Source organism: Bidens hawaiensis, unplaced genomic scaffold, assembly GCF_021521415.1.
Source record: "Bidens hawaiensis isolate Kalapana, Puna unplaced genomic scaffold, B.hawaiensis_p1.1 tig00016190_1, whole genome shotgun sequence".
NCBI classification, from domain to species: domain Eukaryota; kingdom Viridiplantae; phylum Streptophyta; class Magnoliopsida; order Asterales; family Asteraceae; genus Bidens; species Bidens hawaiensis.
In genome coordinates this window covers 72,942-92,706 of record NW_027492474.1, presented here as the reverse complement: position 1 = coordinate 92,706, position 19,765 = coordinate 72,942, and positions in this window count along the sequence as shown.

Sequence of the window (19,765 nt, the reverse complement as noted above, 5' to 3'; positions counted from 1 at the left end):
AACCCTCGCCACTGAACCGTCTACAGACCACTGCCGTCCCCGACGTCCGGTCACCACCGCAGCGGCGGTGGATGGGTTGGAGCGGCGACGGGAAAACAAAGGAGAAGAGGTCTGGAAGAGGTGAGAAGTAGCATTCACAACACTTCTAGGAGAAGAGGTCTGGAAGAGGTTTTTTAATGAAATGGCTTCGGGAAAACAAACACACTGCAGACCACAACCTCTGCGCGTGTTCTGCGCGGCGAAGCAAAAAGTGGTCTGGAAGAGGTTTTGTCCAAAAACAAACAGCCCCTAACTCTCAACCTCATGGGAAGGATATTTCCTACATACTACACCTTGATGTCACTAGATTACAAGTCGTTGGTCTCAAATGTTGTACGTTCAATCTAACTATACTATTAAAAGAAAACATATTATCCACATGACATTCAACTAGACTCTCTATATAGGATGTCAAGTGTACAAGTTTCGAATTTAACAAATTCCACTTCATTATCCATTTTGATTTAATTAAAATTGTTAGAATGAAAAATATGTTGTTGATGATAATCGAACTCACTTCCTTGCTTTTATATTATTTGTGGCTTACAAACTCAACTAAGATAATTTGATGCTAACTTTATTTTTTCCTCAATAGGTTATATTTACAACCTTCCAATTTGATTTTTTTTTTAAATACAAATACAAATTATTCTTACTAATTTATGTATGTTAGGAAATATGCAATTACCTATTTATTAATATAATATTCTTTATGTAATATCTTTAATTTATAAAATTATATTGTTCATTATGTAATTCATATAAGTATATTTGACGTTTTCATAATTTTCACTCGTGTGTTACACTGGATACTAACCTAGTAAATAATCTATGCTATATATAATAAGGGAAAGATAGGCAAATTAAGACGGTAGATTTTAAGGAATTTACAAATTTTCAAGCACCTGGTACAATTTAAAATGAGGGCAAAGTTGTCATTCTATCATTAAATCTCACGTGTTTTCATTTTACTCCAAAATAGTTACAAGATTGCCCCTTTAATTTTAATAATATTTTACAAATTTAAGAAATATTTGTAACTTTGGTCATTTATCTTTTAACTATTTATTCTTCAAATTTTCATTTTTAACCCAAATACCCTCACGATTTTTAAACTTTTATAACTTTTTCATACGTTAATATTATTTTTTAAAAATTGCACTAGAAAACGAGCATTTAATTCTTTTTAATTTGAGTATGATATTGTCATAGTTTCTTTTCAGTTAAAAAAATAAAATTTTACATATATTCGTTTGTCGTCCGGTTTTAATGGTCTTAAACTAAACCATGAGCCAAACCATCATTAATGGTTTTTGGTCGCTGAAAATTGGAACTAACCCGTTGAAAATTACCCAACAAAATCAAACCTAAACAATGGCTAGGTTCCGTTTCCGTTTGTACTTCATATTAAAATGATTGCAAAATAAGAACTATGAATTTACATATACCAATAAATGGTTTCACAGTTACAAACGAAACGACGAACACCCTTAAATGTATAATATAAATTATAATTACCAAGGTCCGTATTCTCGTTGCATTGCGCGGGCACCCATCTAGTGTTGCTATACATGTAAATCAAAGGGGGTCTAGTGTAAACATGTTTTGTTTTAATGATCGTTTTTCTTTTTTGAATAACGATTTACGTGTGTTAAATACTTATAAATTTGTTTATACTTCAATACGAGGAGTAGCATATACACGATTTAGAAAGATATAGTGGTTACTAAAAAGTGTAAACAAGTTTTAATTTGTATTCATATATTAACTGTATTGTTATGAGGTCACACATGACACATCAAAATAAAAATTAAAATATTACGATATTAGTTGGTGTAGATGAGCTAACATGGTATCCCCGTGATGCAAGTTGTAACATTTTTCTTACCAATAAAAAACCACTATATAGATCCTTTTATTAACATTAATTATTAGAAATTGAAACAAATATCAAATCGTTCTTAACTTTAAAAAAACAAGTCAGAAAACATATTTTAGGTTTTCTTTTATTTTAAAACTGGTTTTAGTTGAGTTATTTTGGACAAAATAAAAATATTAAGTAGTTTATTATTTTCATGTGCGCGATAGATAATATATCTAAATCAGTTTTAACTTAAGCTCGTTTAATATATAGTTTGAACCTGGGTGCATAACTGAGCTTGATGAGTCTAAACAAGCTTGTTGTATAGGAATATTGTTTATACTAGGGTATATACCCGCGTAACACGCGGGTGGAAAAACATGTCAACAAACATAATAAATTTAAATAACAAATTCAAGCAACATAAAACTTCTTCAAACTTTCAGACCAAAACGTTAACCATTTACTTTGTCTAGATATTAAATGTTAAAAGTTACAATAAGTTAATGTACACCGAACAAATAAAAAACATCAACAAAAGACATAAACATGTTCTTTCATATTAAACCACCGTCAACTTCTTCAAACATTCTACCAAAAGAAACTCATTTTGCTTCACCACCTGAAAATTTAATAAAACAATAGCATCCAAATTAAATATATTATAATAAATAATACTATTATTAGAATAAATTGTAAACTTTTTCAAACATTCTACTAAAAGAAACTCATCTTCAACATTTATTTTTCATTTTTGACCAATCTTGAAACAAACTTTTAAATCATTAACATTAATATTTTGTTAAACTTTCAAAACTTAAAAACGTTTTACAATAAATGAATTTTCAAATAACTTTGGAAAGATTAACTTTATCATAAAATCGGTTGTTAAATAAGTGTGTGTGTGTGTGTGTTAAAAGGAAAATCAAACCCGAGCTGACCCATTAAAAAAATATGTATTTAACTCTAAAAAGTTTTAAAATATAATTTGTTATTATGGAAATGCCAAATCCGTTTTAAACTAATTTATTGACTGCTTAACAAAAATAGTTTGTAAAAACAATCAAGAATTTAATTTGTTCTTATTTGAAATTCAAAATTTTGACAACAAATTGAAACATAATAGGATTAGATAATATTAATTTTGTTAAACGTATTATGTAGATGAAACATGTGACGACACGAATTCATACCGAACAATTTGATATTTTGTCAAATTTGGTTACGAAATGATTTATAGATGAAAAATGAATATGCATTAAGTTAAAAAAAATAGTATAATTTAAAAATAACTTGTGACGACATGAATTCATACCGAACAAATTTGATACTCTTTTAAAATTAACACAACACGTTTCGAAATAATTACTAAATATTAAAAAACTGGTTAATTAGTCGACTTCAAAAAATTATGGAAATGTTTTTTTATTTTTGAAACATCGATATCGGGAGGTTTATTTTAGAATTTAATTTTGACAATTAGACATAATAATAATGGTCAAATATAAAAAAATGAAAAGTTTGTTGAGATTGAAAATTATGGAAAGCTTTAAAGTGTGTGTTTAATTTGTAAAATTACGTATTTATCGGGTTTAATTATGTTATGACTATTAACCATAAATTAAGCAATTATAGTGACTATTTAAAATTTAAATTTAAATATAAATTCGAAATGATATATTTAAATTTCGTATTTAAGCAACAACTTATTATATTTTTAGTAACTTAAAAGTAACTTATAATGATGATTCTAATTTGAATTTCGAATAGAATATTGAAATTATTAATTTGGGGGTTTATTTTTAGACATTAATGTTAACATTTAGGCGTAATTATACCCCGGCTGGCGGTGCACGCATATAATGTATATATGTGTGAACTCTCGGGTGGGCAAAAGTAAAATTGCACTAATTTTGACGTTATTTTACTAATCTCGTGAAAATAACGTTAAAAGTGGGGGAAGGTTAATCAGGCATCATGTGGTGGCGTTGATAGCCGAAAGACAAGGGCACATGCACCAATCAGCCGGTGTCCCGATGATTGAGTGTTATGTGCCTTATGTCCAAGGCTTGATGCAAAACTACTATCGAGCCGGGGGTCTCATCGGAAGCAACCTCTCTATCCCTATGGGGTAGAGGTAAGGTTGTCTACATCTTACCCTCCTCAGACCCTACCATAGCATTGCTATTGGTGGGATATACTGAGTACGATGATGATGATATGATGATTTAGGCGTAATTAAAAATGATCAAATATAAACAAATGGAAAGTTGGTTGACGATATAATATAAATATAATATAAATAGAAACGATAATAAAATTTTGAAATTAGAAAAAATAATAAAAACGATAATAAAATTTTGAAACGATATGCCGAGTTTTGCATATCTATATTATGTAAGATATAATATAAATAGAAACGATAATAAAATTTTAAAATTAGAGTATAAATAGTAATCAAATAGTTTGTAAATCATCAAAATATTATCAAAATAAGGTAATATAACTTATCTTTGAAAATTTTAGTCAACTTATTATTTAAATTATTGGTCATTAATTCTAAAATTAAGTTATTTAAATGTAACAATATAGTCAAAATTTTAATGTATATAAAAAATATATTTTAGTCAAATCATTATTATTATTATGGACCATTAATTATAAATTAGTGATTAATCATATACCAAAATTGTTTAGAATTACCATATTCAAAGCATTGACCTTAAATATGTAAGGTCAAATTTGAGTGCGTGATAAATTTTATGACTATCCACTATATATACTTATATATGGTGATCTAATTTATAACGATAATAAATTTTTTTAATTAGAATATAAATAGAAATCAAATAGTTTTGTAAATTATAAAAAAACGGTAATATAAGTTATGTTTTAAATTTTAGTCAAAATTTAAAATCTATATAAAATAATATATTGTAGTCAAATCATTATTATTATGGATCATTATTTATATGAAAAGTAAATATTCAATATTGATGTTAATTAAAGTGTGATGGAGAGAATTAAAGTATTTAAATTACCATATTCATGTTAATTCGGTTATTTAGACAAATAAGGAAAGTCAAACTAAATCAATTGTGTTAATAACCTGAAATAATAAAATCAAATATTAATATTAATATTACGGAGTATTTTAATTATAATTAATATCCGGAAAATTTTAAAGGTGTTACCAGAAAAACGAAATTGTGAGAATGACTATGGTATCTCAGATTTTTTCGTAGAATTTAAATTGAAATTAGGTTGTATGACTCGTGACATTTACCTGAAATTATAAAGTAGAATATTAATGTTTATTAGATCATAACCATGTATCAATTATATATACTTATATATGGTGATCAAATTTATAACGATAATAAATTTTTTTAATTAGAATATAAATAGAAATCAAATAGTTTTGTAAATTATAAAAATACGGTAATATAAGTCATGTTTTAAATTTTAGTCAAAATTTAAATCTATATAAAATAATATATTGTAGTCAAATCATTACTATTATGGACCATTATTTATAAGAAAAGTCAATATTCAATATCGATGTTAATTAAAGTGTGATGGAGAGAATTAAAGTATTTAAATTACCATATTCATGTTAATTCGGTTATTTAGACAAATAAGGAAAGTCAAACTAAATCAATTGTATTAATAACCTGAAATAATAAAATCAAATATTAATATTGATATTATGGAGTATTTTAATTATAATTAATAACCGGAAAATTTTAAAGGTGTTACCGGAAAAACGAAATTGTGAGAATGACTATGGTATCTCGGATTTTTTCGTAGAATTTAAATTGAAATTAGGTTGTATGACTCGTGACATTTACCTGAAATTATAAAGTAGAATATTAATGTTTATGTTATGGAACATTTGATATTTAATTTATAACCGAAAAATTTAAATGTCTTACCGGAAAATAACAAATAATGATAATAACCATGATATCTCCGTTTTTTATTAAGAAACTATAATCAAATTTTTCGTAAATCAATCGGGTAAATTACCTGAAATAATAAAGTTTTGTTATAACATTGATATTATGAAATATTAGAATTATAATTTATAACCGGATAATTTAAATGTGTCTTACCGAAAAAATGAAATAATGATACTGATTATAGATGAAGCTGATTTATATAGAAGCTACAAGAAAAACATGTATAACAAAAAAAACAGGAAAAATATTAAACTTCAAATAAATATAAAACACCCATTGTTATACTCATAAACGAAAAACTTACCGGAATAACGTAAATACGTACAAATGTTAGCTTCATCGCCGTTTTTTATTTAAAATCTTAACAATGAAAATAAAGATAAAAAGGTTAGATCTACAATAACCGGAAGAAAATATGATGTTGCCTGAAAAAGATATAACCTTGCCGGAAAATCATATAACATTGTTTGCCATTAAAGTATAATATATAACCTTACTGGAAAACGATTAATCTCGATATACATTACCGGAATATAGAAGATGGTGGAGTTAGTAATTAAGCCGAGAGAGAGAGAGAGAAATTAAAATGATTAAAATGATGGTGGAAAATTCTAAAGTTTAAATAGTGTGTGAGATGACACATGGTAGCATAATAGAGACTCTTAGAATGGAAATTTGGTGAGGTGGAAGCCAAGGTGGATAGCCTAGTAGAATGACATGTGACAAATTGTATTGATTTAATAGATTAGTAAGATATAGTAAACAAAACAATATCAAAATGAAATCTATACAGTTGAGTCATTCTAGATGCATAAAAGAACAGTGGGAGATGAAGGAGACTGGATACAATGTTCTTAAAAGCGATATTACTATCTACTCAGAAAGCGCGTCTGTCTCTTAAGACTTTGGGTACCTCTTGAATATTAACTTAAGTACAAAATCGCACATGAAAGCGTTATGTAATTGCTCGAAACTCTCGTTTGTGTTTTTCTAACCTTTTGTTGTATACGAAGCTAAGGTAGAAAGGTTAGCTTGAATGATCATGTTAAAAGAAAAATATTAAATCATAAGGTATATTTTAAAAAGTAATGCCAGTGACCTCATTTTATGCGTGGACGGTCGTAATGACGCTCCACTATTTGGGCTTGACAACTTATGTTGTAGCCATGGAGGATAACTGATTCTCAAGTAATTTGATTTATTTTTCAAGCTTTTTTTGGTTCACATGTTAAAATTTGACTTTTTTAAAGGTTTACGTGCGAGGTCTAACACGTGAAATATATATTTATTTTTAGTTTATCTGTCTCAACGCGTGGGTATACAATATTAGTGAATGTATTAATAGAAAATCTGTATTATTATTATTATTATTATTATTATTATTAAGTTTAAACTTTTAAACTGAAAAAAAGCTTACCAAGCATATCGAGTTCTATCTATAAACTACTTCAAGATTTGTTCATACTTCTATCTGAAACAAGTTCTCACCTAATTCTCGCCACGTCACTTTTATTTTAAATACTTCAATTTAAGCATTCATACTCTGATATTGAATCATTTGATGATATATTATTTTTACCCTTCAATGTACTGTTTGTTTAAACATATATAATAAAAAAATGTATGTCAACATAAGAATCAAACCTATAACTTTACGTTTACATGAACTTTATCATGTCTAACAAAGATGATTTTTAATATAAAAAACAAAATCACTTGGGTAGATTGGTGGTCCAACGAAGAAAATTGATTGGGTTGGGACCTCCTAATAAATGAGGAGAACGACTACATTCGGTAACGGCACACATGACTTTATTACGTGGAAGGTTGATTATAAATTATATTTAAAAAATTATATTATATATACTCACCGTTTAAAAAAATAAAAAAATATATGTAAAAATTAGTATACGATTGGGTTTTGAAAATGCATTACTTATTGTTTAATGTAATTTACTTCCATATATTTATTTATTGTAACGAACAACAAAAGGTATATGCAATATATATGAGGCTAATAGTGAAGGCACCTCAAAACATACAATGATAGAAAAAGGAAAAAAAAAACATACATTAATAGAAGTAAAAGACATCAAAAACAACATTATCGAGGAAGAAAACAACACACCAAAACTAAAGCATACTACGAAGATCAAAAATGGCACCTGTCTTCCCAACTCAAAGAGTGCCTAACCATTCGGTTTTATAACCACAAAAGACTTAAAACCTTTAACTCCTTAAGCGGATTAGACAATGACCTCGGGTTGTGTTCAAAAGTCAACTCATATCTTCCAAAGACATCAAAACAATGTTAAAATAATGGCTTGAAGCCTTGAACCACTTTAGCCGTATTTCCGGCATTATGTCTTCTTGTAGTTTTTTTAGAACGAGAATGATGTAGGAAACGTTTTGGTTTTTTTATTGTTTTCGTTTTTTATTTATATATTGAATTATGATTTATTTTTTTTGAAAGGTTTTTATGTGGCCACAAATCTTTCTCACACTTTTCATTTTTATCTCATTTTGTATTTTAACTTTACCCAAATTAATATTCTTTAAAATGTAATGCAATTATAACTTTATACGTTTTTGAAACAAGTTATTTTTTCATAGGTCACATGTTTGTTACAAGTTTAACACCTCTCTTATTATAAACACCGATAAAAGGTGGAATTGAAGTTAAAAAAAATTATATCATATTTTAATGCATATACCGAAGAAGATAGTTATTCATCGCATAATTATGAAAGTTTCGGTTGATTTTATAGGGGTTAAGACTTGAACTCATGTCTCAAAATCACAAAGTACTGGTAGTAATAGGGGTTAAGACTTGATTTTATATGGGTTTGTTTCTTTACCTGATGGGCGCTATGGAGATACATAAACACTACTATTTTTCAGCCGGACAAAATTAGAAACAGAGAGATTTTTATTTTATTTTACATTATTGTATCTCATAGAAACCGTAAATGACTTTTTCGTGGGACGAGTGGTTACAAAAACTCTATCTTCTTGATGTAACTTGCTTGTTTTGCTTTCGACTACTTATCGAATCCTTTTGATTTATTAAATCTGCCGTTAAAAAAAATCTTGTTCTGGTAGTGGTAAGCAATTATGAAAGTTTCTGTTGCTATTTAAATTATTATAAGCTAGGATAGAGTCCGTGTGATACACTGGTGGTTAAAAAAATAAAATAAAAATGTTAAATTCAGTAATATACATAATAACATGTTTATAAGTTATAAATAATTTCCTAAAATTCATAGATTAATAAGAGTAATTCGTATTTGTATTTTAAAATAAATCAAAATGGAAGATTATGAATCTATAATAATTAGAAAACAAAATATCATAACATCAATTCATCTTAGTTGAGTTGGTAAAGCACATCCAATTTAAAAACTATGTGGTGAGTTTGATTCCAACTATAAATTAAAAATTGTTAAAATGAAAATTTTATAAAATAAATCCATTTTACAAAAGTATATGTGGACGAGGTTTCTTGTACGGTCATCAACGTGGACAATTTTTTTGATATGCAAATGATTTTGTGCATTTATTTCATGTCTCAAAAAAACAAAAAGAAAAATGAATATGATTGTATTGCCTACCAAATTTTCTGTTAATGACTAAATGAAAAGAAGTGTTTCTTTTTGTAGTTTATTCTTTCTTATTCTTACGTTGTGTTCCCAAGTTTTATTTAAATGAAGAAAGAAAAAAAATAAATAGAAATATAAAGATGGTGTGTTTTTAAAATTTTTTTTATTTTTTTATGAAAAGAAATGAATGGATAATTAGAAACTTTGTGTTCTCAAGTTTCATTTAAGTAAAGAAATGAATGGAGTGGGAAAGGGGGGGGGGGGTGTAAGGTTTTAAGTGATGAAAGTTTTCTTCTGAATATGAAAAGAATTTGATGGAAAGGAAAAGGGATAGGGTGTGTGAAAGGAAAGGAAAAGAAAGTTCTCTTCTTCCATATTTTTTTTCGTTAACTTAACTCGGGCAGAGTCCCTATTCAATAGGGTCATTCCTTAGAACTATTAAGAATTCACGAGACTAAAGATCGGATAACCGTCACCCACCTTGCCCCTCCTAAAGGTCGTCTTTGTTGTATGGTGTATACTGTTTTGGGGAACATCATGAAAAAGCCATATTGAATCAAATATACATAGGAGTCCTGATGAGTAAATTTTAGCAAAGTAACAGTCATACACAATATGAGTAGTTGGGGTTCCTAACGGTAATTAGATGCAATTTTATAATCTGTTATGAGATTAGGATTGTTAATTACCCATCTCGTTGTTATTCTTAAGGCAATAAGGCATACAATACACAAACTATCAATCGTGTATCTACGTTCATTCGTGTATGAGACTTTCATCAACACCGCTAATAAATGTCGTGTGAGAATAACCACCCTCGTATGAGCTCTTGTTCATGTGCCATTAACGACGTGTACTTTCAAGTGTTCAACTGAAAATTCAATATATAAAAAGAGTATAAAACAAAAATAAAAACTTAATAGTTTTTTATTTGATATTTTAAGAGAATTATAAATTAAAATAAGAGGAATTAACATGTAAATTACAAATGTTAAAAGAAATTAAAGTTCAGATGAATGGATGTTTTGCAAGGAATGGGGTATGTTTAGCCCGGCAAACTCACATAACATTTGTTTTATTTGTGTATATGTCTGTTTAATGAATCAAAGTTTTCTATATTTTATGCATTAAGTTTAGAGAAGTATCCCTAATTTAGACAAGGACAAGTATTGTCTTTATGCACTATGCCTTTTTAAACAATTTAAATTGTGTCATTTATTATTATGTGACAAAATGGTAAAACAGGTCATTTATGTTTTCATGGTTTTTCAATAGTCGTCCTTTAGAAAACTTAATGACTGAAATCATATTCTATGTTTCCAAAATGTTTCACATTACGTCCTTTTCCACTAACCCAGTTAGATTTTTTCGTTAACTCTGATCACATGAGCTGCACATGAGGGTAAATCCATAATTTCATGGTCCAGCTCATTTCCCCCTTTTATACTCTCTCTCCTTTCTCGCTTTCTCTTCTTCTTTCTCTCTCTCTCTCTCTCCTAAACACACAATCTGAAACTCTTTGTCCCATTTAAACCTTGACCGACAGGCACCAAACCCACCCACCACCACTAATCACCATCGTCGGTTCTCCACCAACGCCAGCATCATCCTTTGTCTTCTGATTTTATGCAGTATCAAATTATACATGAAAGGGGCTTCCATGCGAAACCATAAATTAATATCCAATTCAACAATTCAAACACACTGGATGCTCTAATTTGAGTGTATCACAACAACAAATGAACTTATTTATTTTCTGTAGGGGTATGGTACTAAAACCCGGTTCTACGACCCTAAATCTATTATGTTTGGCTTATTTTATTTCACGGACTAATACAATGCTATTGGGCTGAGGGGGTTTTGTGGAGGTAACCCTAACTGGGCTAGGCCCATTAGGGTATCATGATGGTGGCCATGAGGCTCTCTATATAAGGAGGTCTCCACCTCCTTGTTAGGGGGTCATGCTCAATAAGAGTCACCACCACTTTTTGTGTCTGTGAACAAGAAATCCTCAGGATATCTTAGCAGTCGCCTCCACACCCCCGAAAACCATTGCAGGTCTCAACATTGCAGGTCATAGGCGCAGCCGCAGAAGAAGAAGATCAAGACGTGGTTCGTTCATCTCGAAAATCCGTGGAAACATCATCATGGATCAGGTAAGATTCATTTCGTGCTTCGACATTGGCGCCATCCGTGGGACGGCAACGAACTGCCCTTCGATCATCATCTCGGCTGTCAGATCTCTCCCAAGAAAAACACAGATCTGGAAGTTTACAGAAAAAGGCTTCAAAGCTTGTTCTATTAAAGCTCAAAAAGATCCATAGATCTAAAAAGAGGCTTCCAGATCTGGGCAAGAAGATACGGCCTGATTCGAATGATCAGGTCTCCGGATCTGTGATGGTTTTAAATCTGCTCCGGGCTTCAGATCTGTCCAGATCTGATTTACAGATCTAGGTCTAGATTACAGACCTGGATTTTAGGTCTAAAGTTGCAGATCTGACTCTAAAATTGCAGATCCAGAAATTACCAGACTTCCGCCGCCATGTACGCACGCCCGTGGATTCTCACTCCGCAGCCGTGCATGTGCCGCCGCGGAAACCACCATCTGGGTTTTGCGCAAGAGACCTCCGCCATGCACGCGCACTCACGAGTCACCGCTCCATCGCCGTGCATGCGCGCATCAGGCTACGCGCCAAACTTCAAGGTTGGGAATCCTCCTAATATCCCATATGGCTACGCGCCAAACTTCAAGGTTGGGAATCCTCCTAATATCCCATATGGCTACGCGCCAAACTTCAAGGTTGGGAATCCTCCTAATATCCCATATGGCTACGCGCCAAGGTTGGGAATCCTCCTAATATCCCATATGGCTACGCGCCAAACTTCAAGGTTGGGAATCCTCATAATATCCCATATGGCTACGCGCCAAACTTCAAGGTTGGGAATCCTCATAATATCCCATATGGCTACGCGCCAAGGTTGGGAATCCTCATAATATCCCATATGGCTACGCGCCAAACTTCAAGGTTGGGAATCCTCATAATATCTCATATGGCTACGCGCCAAACTTCAAGGTTGGGAATCCTCATAATATCCCATATGGCTACGCGCCAAGGTTGGGAATCCTCATAATATCCCATATGGCTACGCGCCAAGGATGGGAATCCTCATAATATCCCATATGGCTACGCGCCAAAACTTCAAGGTTGTGAATCCTCATAATATCCCATATGGCTACGCGCTAAACTTAGGGGTTGGAAATCCTCATACCATATGCTCACGCATCACATATGCTCACGCATATTACACATGCTTACGCATCACATGCTCACACATGTCACAGTCTACACGCACGCGCACGCAACATCTGCGCGTGGCGCATAACACGAAACCAAAGTCTACGCGCACTCGCATGCAACATCTGCACGTGGCGCGTGACATAAAGTAGCTCGTAAGCCGCCTCACGCGCAAGCTCCACTATTATTACAGCTCATAAGACGCCTCGCGCGCAAGCTGTTATTATTCTTACAGCCCGTAAGTCGCCTCACGCGCAGGCTTTTATTATTCACATAGCTCATAAGACGCCTCGCGCGCAAGCTGTTATTATTCTTACAGCCCGTAAGTCGCCTCACGCGCAGGCTTTTATTATTCACACAGTTCATAAGACGCCTCGCGCGCCAGCTGTTGGTATTCTTACAGCCCGTAAGTCGCCTCATGCGCAGGCTTTATTATTCACACAGCTCATAAGACGCCTCGCGCGCAAGCTGTTATTATTCTTACAGCCCGTAAGTCGCCTCACGCGCAGGCTTTTATTATTCACACAGCTCATAAGACGCCTCGCGCGCAAGCTGTTATTATTCTTACAGCCCGTAAGTCGCCTCACGCGCAGGCTTTACCATTCACACAGCTCATAAGACGCCTCGCGCGCAAGCTGTTATTATTCTTACAGCCTGTAAGTCGCCTCACGCGCAGGCTTTTATTATTCACACAGCTCATAAGACGCCTCGCGCGCAAGCTGTTATTATTCTTACAGCCCATAAGTCGCCTCACGCGCAGGCTTTACCATTCACACAGCGCCATAAGACGCCTCTCGCGCGCAGGCTTTACTATTCTCATAGCTCGTAAGGCGCCTCCCGCGCAGGCTATATCATACAAAGCTCATAAGACGCCTCTCGCGCGCAAGCTTTATTACTCACAGCTCGTAAGTCGCCTCACGCGCCAGCTCAATTATTATTCTCAAAGCTCGTAAGGCGCCTCACGCGCAAGCTTTATTATTCTTAGCTCGTAAGACGCCTCTCGCGCGCAGGCTTTATTATTCTTAGCTTGTAAGTCGCCTCTCGCGCGCAGGCATTATTATTCTTATAGCTCGTAAGACGCCTCACGCGCAGGCTTTATTATGCTACAGCTCGTAAGACGCCCCTCGCGCGCAAGCTTTATTACTCACAGCTCGTAAGTCGCCTCACGCGCCAACTCAATTATTATTCTCAAAGCTCATAAGACGCCTCTCGCGCGCAAGCTTTATTACTCACAGCTCGTAAGCCGCCTCACGCGCCAGCTCAATTATTATTCTCAAAGCTCATAAGACGCCTCTCGCGCGCAAGCTTTATTACAGCTCGTAAGCCGCCTCTCGCGCCAGCTTCATTATTATTACAGCTCATAAGTCGCCATGCGCGCAAGCTTCGTTATTATTTTAGCTCGTAAGTCGCTTCTCGCGCCAGCTTCATTATTATTACAGCTCGTAAGTCGCTTCTCGCGCCAGCTTCATTATGATTACAGCTCATAAGTCGCCATGCGCGCAAGCTTCATTATTATTACAGCTCGTAAGTCGCTTCTCGCGCCAGCTTCATTATTATTACAGCTCGTAAGTCGCTTCTCGCGCCAGCTTCATTATGATTACAGCTCATAAGTCGCCATGCGCGCAAGCTTCATTATTATTACAGCTCGTAAGCCGCCTCTCGCGCCAGCTTCATTATTATTACAGCTCATAAGTCGCCATGCGCGCAAGCTTCGTTATTATTTTAGCTCGTAAGTCGCTTCTCGCGCCAGCTTCATTATTATTACAGCTCGCAAGTCGCTTCTCGCGCCAGATTCATTATGATTACAGCTCATAAGTCGCCATGCGCGCAAGCTTCATTATTATTATAGCTCGTAAGTCGCCTCGCGCGCAGGCTTTTATTACAACATGTCACCATCATGAAGAAAACCTCTCAAAACTCAAAAGACAATAAAGACAAGGCCAAAGAAAAGGGAAAAAAATCGCCTCACACCTTATAAAGTCCAGCGCTCCACCTAGACGCTTGCGCGCCCAGGAGCAACGCTGGACTTGGGGGGCTTGTAGGGGTATGGTACTAAAACCCGGTTCTACGACCCTAAATCTATTATGTTTGGCTTATTTTATTACACGGACTAATACAATGCTATTGGGCTGAGGGGGTTTTGTGGAGGTAACCCTAACTGGGCTAGGCCCATTAGGGTATCATGATGGTGGCCATGAGGCTCTCTATATAAGGAGGTCTCCACCTCCTTGTTAGGGGGTCATGCTCAATAAGAGCCACCACCACTTTTTGTGTCTGTGAACAAGAAATCCTCAGGATATCTTAGCAGTCGCCTCCACACCCCCGAAAACCATTGCAGGTCTCAACATTGCAGGTCATAGGCGCAGCCGCAGAAGAAGAAGATCAAGACGTGGTTCGTTCATCTCGAAAATCCGTGGAAACATCGTCATGGATCAGGTAAGATTCATTTCGTGCTTCGACATTTTCCTTAACATATTTACACATCCAATTGAAAAAAGTATTGTACGACACTCATTTAAAACTCAAACCCCAAAATCAATTTCATCGAGGTGGGATAATGGCGGGAGTGGAGATAAAGATGGGGCGAGAGAGGGATAATGAGGTGATTCCGGCGGCGGTGACTGTGGTGTTGGATCTGACCGATGGTAGTGGTGGTGACTTGAAACTGAAAAACATGGCTGGGAGTGTATTTGAAACGACCAAGTGGTGCGGCGGTAGTGCGATAGTGGTGGTCAAGAGGTTCAGCGGCGGCGCGATAGTGGTGGTCAAGAGGTGCGGCAGTGGCCGGCAACTGGTACCGGCGGTGGTTGCTGAGAGAATGAAGCACGGGAGGTTTTGTTTTGATAAGGATGATGGTTTTTTTATTATTATTAAATAAAAAAGGCTGAATTTATGAAACTACCCTTATGTGCAAGACATTTAACGAAAAAATCTAACTGGGTTAGTGGAAAAGGACGTAATGTGAAACATTTTGGAAAAATAGAATATGATTTCAGTCATTAAGTTTTCTAAATGACGACTATTGAAAAACCATGAAAACATAAAGGACCTGTTTTGTCATTTTGTCTTATTATGTGGTTTAGTATGCTTTGCATGTCTCTTGAGTCTTGATGCCCCTTAACCACTATAAGTTACGTGGGCCGAGACGGTAAGTGTAGTTTTTCCATTGTGATGGACTAAGGGTAAATTGACAACAGACCAACACAAGAACTATACATTTATAACGCTTTGTACATTTTCACTAAATTTTACATTGAAAACTGAAATGAATGAATATGGCATGAGAGAAATATAAATAATTGATAACTATTCCTAGATCAGTATTGGGAGGTAGATCTGCAGGAAGAGTAATGAAAGTTTACATTCTTTATAGGCCTAAAAGGGCTGTCCGTTGGCTGCTAATAGAAAAAAAAAAGACAAAATAGTAAAAGACATCCATTATGTTTGCACGTTCTTTCAGTGGAGATCCTTTAGCAAACTTAATGACAAAAAACATCCTTTATGCTTGAAAGCTTTTTCAGATTATGTCATTTAGCACTAACCCAGTTAACTTTTATCGTTATATTTGATCATGTGCAGTGCAAATAGGATAGCTTTATAATTTTATAGTATATTTAATAATTAAAATTAAAAAAATAAAAATTATATACAACACACTCTCTCTCTCTCTTCTTTCTCTCTCTATTCCCTTTCTCTCCCTATCCTCCAAGGGTAGCTGCACATGAGGGTAGTTGTGCAGACATGCCGTCGGCACCACCCACCACATGCCACCTTCACTAACACATGCCGCCACTTCAGTCCCGGACCACCACCGCCACCACATGCCGCCTTCACTAACACATGCCGCCACTTCAGCCCCGAACCACCACCACCACCACCACCACATCGCCGGACCGACACCACCTGCAACCACCGCGTATACACCAATCCACCACCACATGCAACCACCCCGTATACATTAACTATAAACACTCCACCATTGTTGACATCCTCAACCAGAAGGTTCAGATCTGGTAAGAAGAAACCCCAAAATTTTTGGTAGGTATTTGACTTATTATGGTTTTATTAAGTCCGACAAGTTCGATTTTGCGTGAAATTGAAAATTGGAGCTCCATTTTCATCTATGACGCCGGTAATTGTAAAGCCTATATCATCGTTTCAAGGTGTTTTGGGGCTAATCTGTGCAATTCCGGCCATTTCTAGGGTTCCTGCGAGGTGAATAGAGGGGTATATTTGATTGATGGTGATGGTCTATAGCTATTAGGGTATAGTGGATTGGTGGTGTGGTGGTCCAGTGGCGGTGGCAGTGTAGAGAGAGAGGGAGTGCACAGTGGTGGTGGTAGTTTAGGCGATGGTAGTGGTTGTTCGAGATGTTAACGGTTGCCGGTCAGGGACGAGGGGTGCAGTAGGGATGATGTTATATATATTATTTTATTAATTTTATTATTATTAATTAATTTAGTGCCCACTGATATGTTTAATATATTTTTTATTTTATTAAGAAGACTAAATTGCCCTCACATGAGGTGCAGATGATTGGATTTAACGAGAAAAAATAACCATTGTTAATGAAAATGACGAACCGTGCAAGGTTTTTTGAACATAAAGGATGTTTTCTATTATTAAGTTTGCTAAATGATGACTACTGAAAAACGTGCAAATATAAAGAGCGAGTTTTGCCATTTTGTCAAAAAAATAAACAACGCAAATTTTGGGATTCAAACGTGAGTACTCAAAATTCCAGCCAACATCCCTTACCGATATACTACAACAAAGACAGATGTCAATAATATTGAACAAAAATAAATTTACATTACATATAATGATATAAGTTAGTTTTTATTTCTAAAACAAGGCCTTAAAAATTTGGGGGCCTAAAACCCTAGCTTTACTTGTTTACACTGTCGGGCCGGCTCTGATAATAATAACGTAGCCTATTTCTTAAGTGTTAATTTTATACGAAACATGATCAAATACATTTTATTCTTAACATGAAAACGGTGAGAACCAATATATTGTTATGATTATGTTTATTTTTATAGGTGTTTGCTGCTATTTTTTGTTCGTATTTGCTAATTTTCAATTATGAGACGTTATAAGTATTTGCTTATTTATATTTGTTGTTATTATTAGATGTTTTCTTTTGCTGTTATAAGTATTTGTTGGTATATGCTGTTATTATTTTGTTCTTAATTTTGATTCTTTTATTGTAATTTTTAGGTTTTTTTATTTGTTATTATAAGTCATTGTTTATATAGATTGGTATTGTAGTTGGTATTGTTTCTTACGTTCGCATTTTTAAATAAATTGACATTATTTTCTACATACTCATGTTAAGATTAAAATGTTCATGAACCTTCCCAAATTTTATACAGTGCTAGTATTTTATACTTTGTGTGTGTGCGGAAGTAAAATACTTTCCCGTGTCGTACGGATTCGTTAGCATTTAATAATTCTGAAGGTGCGATATTCATGATTGCGACATTCCGTCTGTAGATAAGACTCTTGTAGGTTTACTTCACTATCATACCATTACTACTTACATCATCAGCATGCCTATTTATCTTCCATTTTTCTTTTTCCATAAGCATAATGCAGGTCCGGCTCTGAGAAACCAAAAATAATTTTGGATCGAAGGCGAAATTTTTTTTGGCCTAATGTAAAACGAGTATTTTGTTAGCTTTAAACAATTTCCAACGATAACAACTTTCATTATATAATTTTTTTTTCACCACCTTAAAGTGTATATTTTTATTATCATAGAAACATCCAAACGATTTACAATGAAGTGGAAGGTAAGCGGGCAACAAGCTGCGCCGCAACCCCCTTTTGGATATCAAACCCAATCCTACTAAAAACAAAGTTTCGATTCTTATGGACCGATACGTTACTATGCACAACTTTCTGAACCCTATTCAAAAGGTCCACGGCATCCGGAGCTAAGAAACCAAAAGTGTCAACGGCAAAGGGGATAAACACATGTTGATTCTCCAAACAAGCTCTCTCGTGTTTAGCAACCTTACCCGATGCCGCCTTCAATGCTGCCTGGCCTGCTACAAACCCATTGTCCCTAATCCCAACAAGAGGGGACACTCCTGTGGGGTCGACACAAGCGTGATATTATTTGAGTTGTGTAAAAAAGTTTTATATAAAAATAAGCTTAAACATGTTTCAAATGGGACTAGAACCCACAACCTCTTGTTTGAGAGTAATACCTCTTTACCACAAAGACAAACTAGTTTGTTATGTAATTGGGTTTAAACATTAAATATACATCTTTTTATTCATAAAAATACATATAAATTTAAAAAAAAAAAAATTCGGGTCTAACGGGTGTCGGGCCGGGGCCGTCGACCACCCCACCCTCCCTAAAGGCCGGCCCTGCCATAATGAACCAAAAAGCCAAATAAAAAATCCTGATAACTCACTAACGTATTTTTCTTTTTATTGAGCATCTCGATAATCATATTTGGATTTGTAATAGGCTTTCTTAGTTAAAACTAAGACAGCGATGACAAGATAATGTTACTGTTCAATTGTACACAGTTGTGCTAGAAACCAGGGGTGTAAACGAGGAGAGGCACCCAAACTACTTGAGATCAGTTATTAAGAAGATCCAATTGAGCCGAGCTTAAACAGGTCTAGCCCTCTATTAGGGCCCATTTAATAAATGAGTTCAAACCCAAGCTTCACTTATCAAGTTTGAATGATCTTGTGCCCAAACAAGTATGCTATTTATATAATTTATTAAATATACTAAATACATAACTACAATATAATAATAATGATAATAACTATTATGAAATGTATCGTGCATATATACAAGTAATATATATTAACCAAATGGTTTGTAACTTAGCGGTATTAAGGTGTTTAAAAGGTGTTTCTTGATGGTTCAAGTCTAGTGATTAACAAATGTGTGGATTTAGAAGTAGAAATAGATGATGCGTATATTAGGATTATAGTAGACAATGATGACTCGCTCTTCAAAAATGGGTTGATTTGGGG